This window comes from Cavia porcellus, unplaced genomic scaffold (assembly GCF_034190915.1).
Source record: "Cavia porcellus strain 051 isolate PalLab524CR breed Dunkin Hartley unplaced genomic scaffold, mCavPor4.1 scaffold_2, whole genome shotgun sequence".
NCBI classification, from domain to species: domain Eukaryota; kingdom Metazoa; phylum Chordata; class Mammalia; order Rodentia; family Caviidae; genus Cavia; species Cavia porcellus.
Genome location: NW_026947485.1, coordinates 151,207,210 through 151,222,436, shown reverse-complemented (window position 1 = coordinate 151,222,436; position 15,227 = coordinate 151,207,210).

Here is a 15,227-nt window from a genome sequence, read left to right as displayed (position 1 = left end):
AAAATGGGGGTGTTCCATGGGGAGGTTGACGGCTTAATGTGTCCTAATCTAAGTTGTGTACTGACTATTTCTGACAAGGCTAATAGCTTCTCCTTAGGCAGGGGCCACTGAGGTACCCAAACCGGATCATTTGACCTCCAGGTGATTTTGATCGAAGTGGGTAGGAGAGCTTCTTCAGCGGCCCCTAAGAAAAACCCAGCCCTTGCCTACCTTTTTTGTTCTCTACTGGTATTGGGGATGTCCGACCCTGTAGGGCATTGCCCAAGCCTTTGCCGGGGGTATATCCCTGGTTCCTGAGTATATCCTTAGCCTGGGGGGAGCAGTTTGACGTAAGCGTGACATCCATCTGAGTGAGGATGTCCCTTCCCCATAGAGACACTGGCAACTGCAACACAAATGGTTGGAAATGGCCCTGATGACCCTCCTCATCACACCAGAGCAGGGTTGAAGCACTAACCTGAGGAGCTGACACCATCCCCAGGCCCTGCAGCGTGTTATCTGCAGTGTTGGTGGGCCAGTTGGAGGGCCAATCCTTTCTAGAGATAATGGAACGGTCAGCTCCTGTGTCTAGGAGCCCTGTTATATTCTTGCCATTGACCTTAAGTGAGAGCATGGGCCTTTTATCAAGTATTATATGGAGTCCCTCGAAGACTTCCCCTGAGGAACCGAAACCTTGACTTTCTCTAATTTTCTGCTTTGAGGGGAATCTCTTGTGGAGACTGGGGAGCAGCAAGAGCTGTGCTATCTTGTCTCCTTTATTGATTACCATAGTACCCACAAGAGATTGAACCATAATTTTAATGTGTCCTGTGTAGTCTGAGTCTATGACCCCTGGGACTACTATGAGACCCCGAAGGGCCGTGGAGGATCTCCCGATCACCAGACCCACGGAATTTTCGGGTAACGGTCCCTTAAAGGTGGTTTCAACCACTTGAACACCCATATCAGGCACTAATATAAGTCTGGAGGCGACACTGAGGTCCACACCTGCTGACCCAGGGGTGGCCCTTGTTGAAGGCTGCCATCCTGAGCTGTCCTGTCTCTGGGGCAGGGGCCCGCCTGTGAAGGGGGCCCCCTCTGGCCGTTTTTTGGCTCTCTAGCATCTCGTCCACAAATACGGTTGCCCTGAGCATCAAAGACCGACCTACACTCCTCAGCTTTGTGTGATCCCCTCTTGCATCGCCCACAAACATATGGTTCTTCATTCCTAGGGCGAGGCCTAGCATCTGCATTGTTTGGGCAATGACGTTTAATGTGTCCTGGCTCCCCGCAGGCAAAACACCCTTTAGCCTTACATTCCCCTTCTAACCCGCGAGGTCCCCTCTGCTGTACAGCCACGGCCAGGAGAGCAGCCACTCCCGAGTTGGAGAGCGGCCCCCCTATCTCTCTGCATATCCTAATCCAGGCGTTGAGGTCCTTGTTCTTATGAGGAGCTATCGCTGCCTTGCACTCCTTTGTACATTGCTCAAAAATCAGCTGCCTTACCAGCGGTCGAGCCACTCCCGGATCAGAAAATATCTTATCGGCAGCATCTTGCATTCGGGCCACAAAGTCAACAAATGGCTCTGTGGTACCCTGAATTATTTTTGAAAGACACAAGGAGGCTGTTCCGGCACCACTTACCTGCTTCCAGGCGCGGAGCCCTATGGCATTGATTTGTTCATAGACAGCGCCGGGGAACTGAGTCTGATCATCAGCGTGCCGACCTTCTCCCATAAGCATTTCCTTGTTCCACCCCCGGTTTCCCCGACTGGCGTTTCTCTCAGCCTGCTCTGCAGAGAACTCTGCGTACCAGGCTCGCCAATCCAGGTAACTACCCGAGGGTAGACACGCATTTGCCAGCTGAATCCAGTCCGCGGGGGTGAGGGGCCCAGAAGACAGGTTCTCCAGCATGGCAATGGTGTAAGGCGCAGTCAGCCCAAAGGTTGTAACTGCATTTTTAAGTTCTCTAATCTGCTTTATCTCAAAAGGCTCCCATGCATTACGTCCCTGGCCCATAGCTACTTGTACAGGAAATATCCCGTAGGGGCCACTATCTATCCCAGGTGGTGGATGTACCTCATGAGACAAACGTCCCCCCTGCCATAGCCGCCTGTAAAAATACCGACCCGCCGGCGGCGGAGCATAAGACGGCGGCCATGATTGGGCAGAAAATGGGGGCCCGTGCATCACTTCCTGTTCTGGCGAAGGGGAAGGGAGATCCCGGGCGGCCGCCTCGCAGTGAGGGATCGCCTCCGGGAACAGCCCCCAAGGTGGGGCGGAAGGCTTCGCCTCCCTCTCGCGCCAGGGAGCGCTCAGGAGCTCTCTACTCCTCCGCAGACCAAGTTGAGCGGAGCGCAATTCACGGCGCAACGCTGGGAAAGAACCCTGCGACTCCTTATCGAGCGACTTAGGCTCCTGACAGCTGGTCTCTTTGGCCTCCTTGCCATTCAACTTTCCCTCGTCCTCGGAGTCAGACGACTCCGAGGCTAGAGCCCCGTCCTTCTCCTTAGCAGCTTTGTTCCCCTTAACGGGCCCCTCTCGGGAGCTCCCTGACTGGGCCTGCTCAAATACCCTGCGTACTTTTGTAAGCTCTTGAGAGCTTTCTCCACAACCACCCTCGCTCTTAGTGTTGCTACCTAGCATGTTTCCCATCTTTTAATATGTTACTCACCGCGTGAGGCCCAAGGAATCCGCCACTTACGCGTGAGCCTGAGGGGAGTCTAAAAGCCCTGTAGGTGCGCGCCACCCAGAGCCCAGGCTTATCCCCAACTCACCTGTCTCGCAGCTCTGTACTGGAGCGTTGTCCGCTGTCACGTCTCGGGGGTGATCAGTCCCCGTGCGGGCCACCAAATGTCGATGTCGCTCCTGGCCGGCAGGAAGGACACACGACAAAGTCTGGCAGTGGACAACCTTTTCTTTTATTTTCCTTCTCCGTACAGCCTGCCCTGGGATCGCACCCAGCCGAAGCCCCCTTTGGTCCGCTCCCCGCGGCTCCTTTTGGGCTTCTACTTCCGGGCTTCTCCTTCCCCCCCAGGGGTGGCACCAGTATATATACGGATACAGTGTACAATCATGTTAAAGTAAGCAAGGCAAGCTGATTGGCTAACATCATCAGTTGCCAGGCAGACTATATTGTTGAGCGGGTTGCTTACGCGGTAAGCAGGAAACTAACGTGCTCGATGGGAGGGGTAATCTACCTCAGGCTTTACTCTTTACTACAGGCCTCACGTCCGCCAAGTGAGGCGACCGGGCTCGGGGCTGCGGCTCCCAACACACACCCATTCAATGTGCACCACCCCGCGATGTTTTTCAGAAACCTATCCTACTTTGCCACTGCATGTTTCCTAACCTTCCCATGCTGACCACCCCGTGGTGCTTTTCCACATCCTACATTGCCACTCACTGCCTATCCTTATGCAGACCCTTCGATTCACAACACCCCGTGATGTTTTTCTCACTCCTACTAGTGAATGTAATGTTACATACCCATACAATGCACCTCACCCCGCGATGTTTTTCAGAAAACTATCCTACATTGCCATTGCATGTTTCCTAACCTCCCCATGATGACCACCCCATTCATTTTTCTCCATCCTACATTGACACTCACTCCCTATCCTAATTCAGACCCTCCGATTCACACAACACCGTGAAGTATTTCTCACGCCTACTAGTGAATGTAATGTTACACACCCATACAGTGCGCACCACCCCGCGATGTTTTTCAGAAACATATCCTACATTGCCACTGCATGTTTCCTGACCTCCTCATGCTGACCACCACGTGGTGTTGTTCTCCATCCTATATTGCCACTCACTGCCTATACTTATTCAGACCCTCCGATTATAACCTCCCCGTGATGTTTTTCTCACTCCTACTAGTGAATATAATGTTACACATCCATACAATGCGCACCACCCCGCGATGTTTTTCAGAAACCTATCCTACATTGCGACTGCATGTTTCCTGACTTCCCCATGCTGACCAACCCGTGGTGCGTTTCTGCATCCTACATTGACAATTCCTGCCTATCCTAATTCAGACCCTATGATTCACACAACCCCGTGATGTTTTTCTCACTCCTACTAGTGAATGTAATGTTACACACCTATACAATGCGCACCACCCCGCAATGTTTTCCAGAAAACTATCCTATATTGCCATTGCATGTTTCCTGACTTCCCCATGCTGACAACACCGTGGTTGTTTTCTCCATCCTACATTGCCACTCACTGCCTATCCTAATTCAAACCCTGGGATTCACACCACCCCGTGATGTTTTTCTCACTCCTACTAGTGAATGTAATGTTACACACACATACAATGCGCAACAACCCGCAATGTTTTCCAGAAACCTATCCAACATTGCCATTGCATTTTTCCTGACCTTCCCATGCTGACCACCCATGGAGCTTTTCTCCATCCTACATTGCCACTCAATGCCTATCCTAATTCCGATCCTATGATTCACACAACGCCGTGATGTTTTTCTCACTCCTACTAGTGAATGTAATGTTACACATCCATACAATGCGCACCACCACGCGATGTTTTTCAGAAACATTTCCTACATTGCCACAGCATGTTTCCTGACCTCCACATGCTAACCACCCCTTGGTGCTTTTCTCCATCCTACATTGCCACTCACTGCCTATCCTAATTCAGACCCTCCGATTCACACCACCCCGTGATGATTTTCTCACTCCTACTAGTGAATAGAATGTTACACAACCATACAATGCGCATCACCCTGCGATGTTGTTCAGAAACATATCCTACATTGCCACTGCATGTTTCCTGACCTCCGCATTCTGACTACCCCGTGGTGCTTTTCTCCATCCTACCTTGCCACTCACTGCCTATGCTAATTCAGACACTCCGATTCTCTCCACCCCATGTTTTTCTCACTCCTACTAGTGAATGTAATGTTACAAACCCATACAATGCACACCACCACGTGATGTTTTTCAGAAAGCTATCCTACATTTCCACTGCATGTTTCCTGACCTCTCCATGCTGACCACCCCATGGTGCTTTTCTCCCTCCTACATTGCCACTCGCTGCCTATCCTAATTCAGACCCTCAGATTCACACCACCCCGTGATATTTTTCTCACTCCTACTAGTGAATTTAAGGTTACACACCCACACAATGCGCACCACCCCGCGATGATTTTCAGAAACCTATCCTACATTGCCACAGCATGTTTTCTGACCTCCCAAGGCTGACCAACCCGTGGTGCTTTTCTCCAACCTACATTGCCAGTCACTGCCTATTCTAATGCAGACCCTCCGATTCACACCACCCTGTAATGATTTTCTCACTCCTATTATTGAACAGAATGTTACACAACCATACAATGCGCATCACCCCGTGATGTTTTTCAGAAACATGTCCTACATTGCCACTGCATGTTTCCTGACCTCCACATGCTGACCAGCACGTGGTGCTTTTCTCCATCCTACATTGCCACTCACTGCGTATCCTAATTCAGATCTTCCGATTCACACCACCCCGTGATGATTTTCTCAATCCTACTAGTGAATGTAATATTACACACCCATACAATGCGCACCAACCCGCGGTGTTTTTCAGAAACCTATCCTACATGGCCTCTGCATGTTTCCTGACCTCCCCATGCTGAGCACCCCGTGGTACTTTTCTCCATCCTACATTGCCACTTCCAGCCTATCCTAATTTAGACCCTCCAATTCACACCACCCCGTGATGTTTTTCTCACTCCTACTACTGAATGGAATGTTACACACCAATACTATGCGCATCACCCCGCGATGTTTTTCAGAAACCTGTCCGACATTGCAACTGCACGTTTCTTGACATCCGCATGCTGACCACCCCGTGGTGCTTTTCTCCATCATACATTGCCACTTCCTGCCTATCCTAATTCAGACCCTCCGATTCACACCACCCCGTGATGTTTTTCTCACTCCTACTAGTGAATGTAACGTTACAAACCCATACAATGTGCACCACTCCGTGATGTTTTTCAGAAAACGATCCTATTTTGCCACTGCATGTTTCCTAACCTCCCCATGCTGACCACCCCGTGGTGCTTTTCTCCATCATACATTGCCACTCACTGCCTATCCTAATTCAAACCCTGGGATTCACACCACCCCGTGATGTTTTTCTCACTCCAACTAGTGAATGTAATGTTACACACCCATACAAGAGCACAACCCTGCAATGTTTTTCAGAAACCTATCCTACATTGCCACTGCATGTTTCCTGACCTCCCCATGCTGAACACCCCGTGGTGCTTTTCTGATCCTAGATTGCCACTTACTGCCTATTCTAATTCCGACCCTCAGATTCACACCACCCCGTGATATTTTTCTCACTCCTACTAGTGAATTTAACGTTACAAACCCATACAATGCGCACCACCCCGCGACGTTTTTCAGAAACCTGTCCTACATTGCCACAGCATGTTTCCTGACCTCCCCATGCTGACCACCCCGTGGTGCTTTTATCCATCCTACATTGCCACTCACGGCCTATCGAAATTAGGAACCTCCAATTCACACCACCCCGTAATGTTGTTCTCACTCCTACTAGTGAATGTAATGTTACACACCCATACAATGTGCACCACCCCGCGATGCTTTTCAGAATTCTGTCCTACTTTGCCACTGCATGTTTCGTAACTTCCCCATGCTGCCCACTCTGTGGTGCTTTTCTGAATCCTACATTGCCACTCACTGGCTATCCTTATTCAACCCCTCCGATTCACACCTCCCCATGATGTTTTATTCACTCTTACTGGTGAATGTAATGTTACACACCCACACAATTCGCACCACCCCGCGATGTTTTTCAGAAACCTGTCCTACTTAGCCACTGCATGTTTCCTGGCCTCCCCTTGCTGACCACCCCGTGGTGCTATTCTAGATCACAGATTGTCCCTCACTGCCTATCCTAATTCAGACCCTGGGATTCACACCACCCCATGATGTTTTTCTCACTCCTATTACTGAATGTAATGTTACACACCCATACAATGCGCACGACCCCACGATGTATTCCAGAAACCTATCATACATTGCCACAGCATGTTTCCTGACTTCCCAATGCTGACCACCCCGTGGTGGTTTTCTCCATCCTACATTGCCACTCACTGTCTATCCAAATTCCGAACCTCCGATTCACACCACCCCGTGATGTTGTTCTCACTCCTACTAGTGAATGTAATGTTACACACCCATACAATGGGCACCACCCCATGATGTTTTTCAGAAACCGATCCTACATTGCCACTGCATGTTTCCTTACCTCCCCATGCTGACCATCACGTGGTGCTGTTCTCCATCCTACATTGCCACTCACTGCCTATACTTATTCAGACCCTCCGATGCACACCACCCCATGATGTTTTTCACACTCCTACTAGAGAATTTAATGTTACACACCCATACAATGTGTATCACCCCGCGATGTTTTTCAGAAACCTATCCTACATTGCGACTGCATGTTTCCACACTTCCCCATGCTGACCACCCCGTGGTGCGTTTCTCCATCCTACATTGCCAATTTCTGCCTATCCTATTTCAGACCCTATGACTCACACCACCCCGTGATGTTTTTCTCACTCCTACTAGTGAATGTAATGTTACAAACCCATACAATGCACACCACCCTGCAATGTTTTCCAGAAACCTATCCAACATTGCTATTGCATGTTTCCTGACCTCCCCATGCTTACCACCCCATGGTCCTTTTCTCCATCCTACATTGCCACTCACTGCCTACCCTAATTCAGATCCTATGATTCACACAACCCCGTGATGATTTTCTCACTCCTACTAGTGAATGGAATGTAACACAACCATACAATGCGCATCACGCCGCGATGTTTTTCAGAAACATGTCCTACATTGCAAATGCACGTTTCCAGACCTCCGCATCCTGATAACCCCGTGGTGCTTTTCTCCTTCCTACATTACCACTCAGTGCCTATCCAAATTCAGACCCTCCGATTAACACCACCCCGTGATGTTTTTCTCACTCCTACTAGTGAATGTAATGTTACACACCCATACATTGCGCACCACGCTGCAATGTTTTTCAGAAACCTATCCTACATATCCACTGCATGTTTCCTGACTTCCCAATGCTGACCACCCCGTGGTCGTTTTCTCCATCCTACATTGCCACTCACTGCCTATCCTAATTCAGGCCCTATGATTCACACCACCCCGTGATGTTTTTTTTCACTCCTAGTGAATGTAATGTTACACAGCCATACAATGTGCACCACCCCGCGATGTTTTTCAGAAACCTATCCTACATTGCCACTGCATGTTTCCTGACCTCCCCATGCTGACTACCCCGTGGTGCTTTTCTCCATCCTACATTGCCAATCACTGCCAATCCTAATTCAGATCCTATGATTCACACCACCCTGTGATGTTGTTCTCACTCCTACTAGTGAATGTAATGTTACGCACCCATACAATGCGCAGCACCCCTCGATGTTTTCCAGAAACCTATCCTACGTTGCCACTGCATGTTTCATGACCTCCCCTTGCTGACCACCCCATGTTGCTTTTCTCCTTTCTACCTTGCCACTCAGTGCCTATCCTAATTCAGACCCTCACATTCACACCACCCCATGATGTTTTTCTCACTCCTACTAGTGAATTTAACGTTACACACCCATACAATGCGCACCACCACACGATGTTTTTCAGAACCCTATCCTACATTGCCACAGCATGTTGATTGACCTCCCCATGCTGACCAACCAGTGGTGTTTTCTCCATCCTACATTGCCAGTCACTGCCTATCCTAATTCAGACCCTCCGATTCACACCACCCCGTGATGATTTTCTCACTCCTACTAGTGAATAGAATGTTATACAACCATACAATGCGCATCACCTCGCGATGTTTTTAAGAAACACGTCCGACATTGCCACTGCATGTTTCCTGACCTCCGCATGCTGACCACCCCGTGGTGCTTTTCTCCATCCTACATTGCCACTCACTGCCTATACCTATTCAGACACTCCGATTCTCACCACCCCATGATGTTTTTCTCACTCCTACTAGTGAATGTAATGTTACAAACCCATACAATGCGCACCACCACCTGATGCTTTTCAGAAAGCTATCCTACATTGCCACTGCATATTTCCTGACCTCTCCATGCTGACCACCCCTTGGTGCTTTTCTCCATCCTACATTGCCACTCACTGCCTATCCTAATTCAGATCTTCCGATTCACACCACTCCGTAATGATTTTCTCACTCCTACTAGTGAATGTAATGTTACACACCCACAAAATTCGCACCACCCCCGATGTTTTTCAGAATTCTATCCTACATTGCCATAGAATGATTCCTGACTTCCCCATGCTGACTACACCGTGGTGCTTTTCTCCATCCTACATTGCCACTCACTGCCAATCCTAATTCAGATCCTATGATTCACACCACCCCGTGATGTTGTTCTCACTCCTACTAGTGAATGAAATGTTAAACAGACATACAATGTTCACCACCCCGCCTTTTTTTTCAGAAACCTATCCTATTTTGACACTGTATGTTTCCTAACCTCCCCATGCTGACCACCCCGTTCTTTTTTTCTCCATCCTATATTGACACTCACTGCCTATCCTTATTCAGACTCTCTGATTCACAGCACCCCGTGATGTTTTTCTTACACCTACTAGTGAATGTAATGTTACAAATACATAAAAGTGCACCAACCCGCGATGTTTTTCAGAAAGCTATGCTACATTGCCACTGCATGTTTCCTGACTTCCCCATGCTGACCACACCATGGTGCTTTTCTCCATCGTACATTGCCACTTCCTGCCTATCCTAATTTAGACCCTCCGATTCACACCACCCCGTGATGTTTTTCTCACTCCTACTAGTGAATGGAATGTTACACAACCATACAATGCGCATCACCCCGCGATTTTTTTCAGAAACATGTCCTACATTGCCACTGCATGTTTCCTGACCTCCGCATGCTGATCACCCCGTGGTGCTTTTCTCCATCCTACATAGCCAGTCACTGCCTATCCTAATTCAGACCCTCCGATTAACACCACCCCATGATGTTTTTCTCACTCCTACTAGTGAATGAAACATTACAAACCCATACAATGCGCACCACGGTGCGAAGTTTTTCAGAAACCTATCCTACATTGCCACTGCGTGTTTCCTGACCTCCCCATGCTGACCACCCCGTGGTGCTTTTCTCCATTCTACATTGCAACTCACTGCCTATCCTAATTCAGACCCTGGGATTCACACCACCCCGTGATGTTTTTCTCACTCCTACTGCTGAATGTAATGTTACACACCCATACAATGCGCACGACCCCATGATGTATTCCAGAAACCTATCATACATTGCCACAGCATGTTTCCTGACCTCCCAATGCTGACCACCCCGTGGTGCTTTTCTCCATCCTACATTGCCACTCACTGTCTATCCAAATTCCGAACCTCCGATTCACACCACCCCGTGATGCTGTTCTCACTCCTACTAGTGAATGTAATGTTACACACCCATACAATGCGCACCACCCCACGATGTTTTTCAGAAACCTATCCTACATTGCCACTGCATGTTTCCTTACCTCCCCATGCTGACCATCACGTGGTGCTGCTCTCCATCCTACATTGCCAGTCACTGCCTATCCTTATTCAGACCCTCCGATTCACACTCACCCCATGATGTTTTTCTCACTCCTACTAGAGAATTTAATTTTACACACCTATACAATGTGAATCACCCCGCGATGTTTTTCAGAAACCTATCCTACATTGCGACTGCATGTTTCCACACCTCCCCATGCTGACCACCCCGTGGTGCGTTTCTCCATCCTACATTGCCAATTCCTGCCTATCCTAAATCAGACCCTATGATTCACACCACCCCGTGATGTTTTTCTCACTCCTACTAGTGAATGTAATGTTACAAACCCATACAATGCGCACCACCCTGCAATGTTTTCCAGAAACCTATCCAACATTGCTATTGCATGTTTCCTGACCTCCCCATGCTGACCACACCATGGTCCTTTTCTCCATCCTACATTGCCACTCACTGCCTATCCTTATTCAGATCCTATGATTCACACAACCCCGTGATGATTTTCTCACTCCTACTAGTGAATGGAATGCAACACAACCATACAATGCGCATCACCCCGCGATGTTTTTCAGAAACATGTCCTACATTGCAACTGCACGTTTCCTAACCTCCGCATCCTGATCACCCCGTGGTGCTTTTCTCCCTCCTACATTACCACTCAGTGCCTATCCAAATTCAGACCCTCCGATTCACACCACCCCGTGATGTTTTTCTCACTCCTACTAGTGAATGTAATGTTACACACCCATTCAATGTGCACCACCCCGCGATGTTTTTCAGAAACCTATCCTACTTTGCCACTGCATGTTTCCTAACCTCCGCATGAGGACCACCCCATTCTTTTTTTCTCCATCCTACATTGACACTCACTGCCTATCCTAATTCAGACCCTCCGATTCACACAACACCGTGAAGTATTTCTCACGCCTACTAGTGAATGTAATGTTACACACCCATACAGTGCGCACCTCCTAGCGATGTTTTTCAGAAACATATCCTACATTGCCACTGCATGTTTCCTGACCTCCTCATGCTGAACACCCCATGTTGATTTTCTCCTTCCTACCTTGCCACTCACTGCCTATCCTAATTCAGATCCTCAGATTCACACTAGCCCATGATGTTTTTCTCACTCCTACTAGTGAATTTAATGTTACACATCCATACAATGCGCCCCACCCCACGATGTTTTTCAGAACCCTATCCTACATTGCCACTGCATGTTTCCTAACCTCCCCATGCTGAACACCATGTGGTGCTGTTCTCCATCCTACATTGTTATTCACTGCCGATACTTATTCAGACCCTCTGATTCACACCACCCTGTGATGTTTTTCTCACTCCTACTAGTGAATGCAATGTTACACACCCATACAATGCGAACCATCCCGCGATGTTTTTCAGAAACCTATCCTACATTGCGACTGCATGTTTCCTGACCTCCCCATGCTGAGCACACCGTGGTGCTTTTCTCCAACCTACATTGCCACTTCCTGCTTATCCTAATTCAGTCCCTCCGATTCACACCACCCCGTGATGTTTTTCTCAATCCTACTAGTGAATGGAATGTTACACACCAGTATAATGCGCATAACCCCGAGATGTTTTTCAGAAACCTGTCCGACATTGCCACTGCATGTTTCCTAACCTCCCCATGCTGACCAACCCGTGGTGCTTTTCTCCATCCTACATTGCCACTCACTGCCTATCCTAATTCAGACCGTGGGATTCACACCACCCCGTGATGTTTTTCTCACTCCTACTAGTGAATGAAATGTTAAACAGACATACAATGTTCACCACCCCGCCTTTTTTTTCAGAAACCTATCCTATTTTGACACTGTATGTTTCCTAACCTCCCCATGCTGACCACCCCGTTCTTTTTTTCTCCATCCTATATTGACACTCACTGCCTATCCTTATTCAGACTCTCTGATTCACAGCACCCCGTGATGTTTTTCTTACACCTACTAGTGAATGTAATGTTACAAATACATAAAAGTGCACCAACCCGCGATGTTTTTCAGAAAGCTATCCTACATTGCCACTGCATGTTTCCTGACTTCCCCATGATGACCAAACCATGGTGCTTTTCTCCATCGTACACTGCCACTTCCTGCCTATCCTAATTTAGACCCTCCGATTCACACCACCCCGTGATGTTTTTCTCACTCCTACTAGTGAAGGGAATGTTACACAACCATACAATGCGCATCACCCCGCGATTTTTTTCAGAAACATGTCCTACATTGCCACTGCATGTTTCCTGACCTCCGCATGCTGATCACCCCGTGGTGCTTTTCTCCATCCTACATAGCCAGTCACTGCCTATCCTAATTCAGACCCTCCGATTAACACCACCCCATGATGTTTTTCTCACTCCTACTAGTGAATGTAACATTACAAACCCATACAATGCGCACCACGGTGCGAAGTTTTTCAGAAACCTATCCTACATTGCCACTGCGTGTTTCCTGACCTCCCCATGCTGACCACCCCGTGGTGCTTTTCTCCATTCTACATTGCAACTCACTGCCTATCCTAATTCAGACCCTGGGATTCACACCACCCCGTGATGTTTTTCTCACTCCTACTGCTGAATGTAATGTTACACACCCATACAATGCGCACGACCCCACGATGTATTCCAGAAACCTATCATACATTGCCACAGCATGTTTCCTGACTTCCCCATGCTGACCACCCCGTGGTTCCTTTCTCCATCCTACATTGCCAATTCCTGCCTATCCTAATTCAGACCCTATGAGTCATAGCACCTCGTGATGTTTTTCTCACACCTACTAGTGAATGTAATGTTACAAACCCATACACTGCGCACCACCCCGCGATGTTTTTCAGAAACCAATCCTACATTGCCACTGCATGTTTCCTGACCTCCCCATGCTGAGAACACCGTGGTGCTTTTCTCCATCCTACATTGCCACTTCCTGCCTATCCTAATTTAGACACTCCGATTCACACCACCCCACGATGTTTTTCTCAATCCTACTAGTGAATGGAATGTCACACACCAATACAATGCGCATCACCCCTCGATGTTTTTTTAGAAACCTGTCCGACATTGCCACTGCATGTTTCCTAACCTCCCCATGCTGACCAACCCGTGGTGCTTTTCTCCATCCTACATTGCCACTCACTGCCTATCCTAATTCAGACCGTGGGATTCACACCACCCCGTGATGTTTTTCTCACTCCTACTAGTGAATGAAATGTTACACAGACATACAATGTACACCACCACACATTTTTTTTCAGAAACCTATCCTACTTTGCCACTGCATGATTCATAACCTCCCCATGCTGACCACCCCGTTCTTTTTTTCTCCATCCTACATTGACACTCAATGCCTATCATTGTTCAGACCCTCTGATTCACACCACCCCGTGATGTTTTTCTCACACCTACTAGTGAATGTAATGTTACAAACACATACAAGAGCACCAACCCGCATGTTTTTTCAGAAAGCTATCCTACATTGCCACTGCATGTTTCCTGACCTCCCCATGCTGACCACCCCATGGTGCTTTTCTCCATCCTACATTGCCACTTCCTGTCTATCCTAATTTAGACCCTCCGATTCACACCACCCCGTGATGTTTTTCTCACTAATACTAGTGAATGGAATGTTACACAACCATACAATGCGCATCACCCCACGATGTTTTTCAGAAACATGTCCTACATTGCCACTGCATGTTTCCTGACCTCCGCATGCTGATCACCCCGTGGTGCTTTTCTATATCCTACATTGCCACTCACTGCCTATCCTAATTCAGACCCTGCGATTAACACCACCTCGTGATGTTTTTCTCACTCCTACTAGTGAATGTAACATTACAAACCCATACAATGCGCACCACCCCGCGATGTTTTTCAGAACCTATCCTACATTGCGACTGCATGTTTCCTGACCTCCCCATGCTGACCAGCCCGTGGTTCCTTTCTCCATCCTACATTGCCAATTCCTGCCTATCCTAATTCAGACCCTATGATTCACAGCACCCCGTGATGTTTTTCTCACTCCTACTAGTGAATGTAATGTTACACACCCATACAATGCGCACCACCCCGCGATGTTTTTCAGAAACCTATCCTACATTGCCACTGCATGTTTCCTGACCTCCCCATGCTGAGCACACCGTGGTGCTTTTCTCCAACCTACATTGCCACTTCCTGCCTATCCTAATTCAGTCCCTCCGATTCACACCACCCCGTGATGTTTTTCTCAATCCTACTAGTGAATGGAATGTTACACACCAGTATAATGCGCATAACCCCGAGATGTTTTTCAGAAACCTGTCCGACATTGCCACTGCATGTTTCCTAACCTCCCCATGCTGACCAACCCGTGGTGCTTTTCTCCATCCTACATTGCCACTCACTGCCTATCCTAATTCAGACCGTGGGATTCACACCACCCCGTGATGTTTTTCTCACTCCTACTAGTGAATGAAATGTTACACAGACATACAATGTACACCACCACACATTTTTTTTCAGAAACCTATCCTACTTTGCCACTGCATGATTCATAACCTCCCCATGCTGACCACCCCGTTCTTTTTTTCTCCATCCTACATTGACACTCA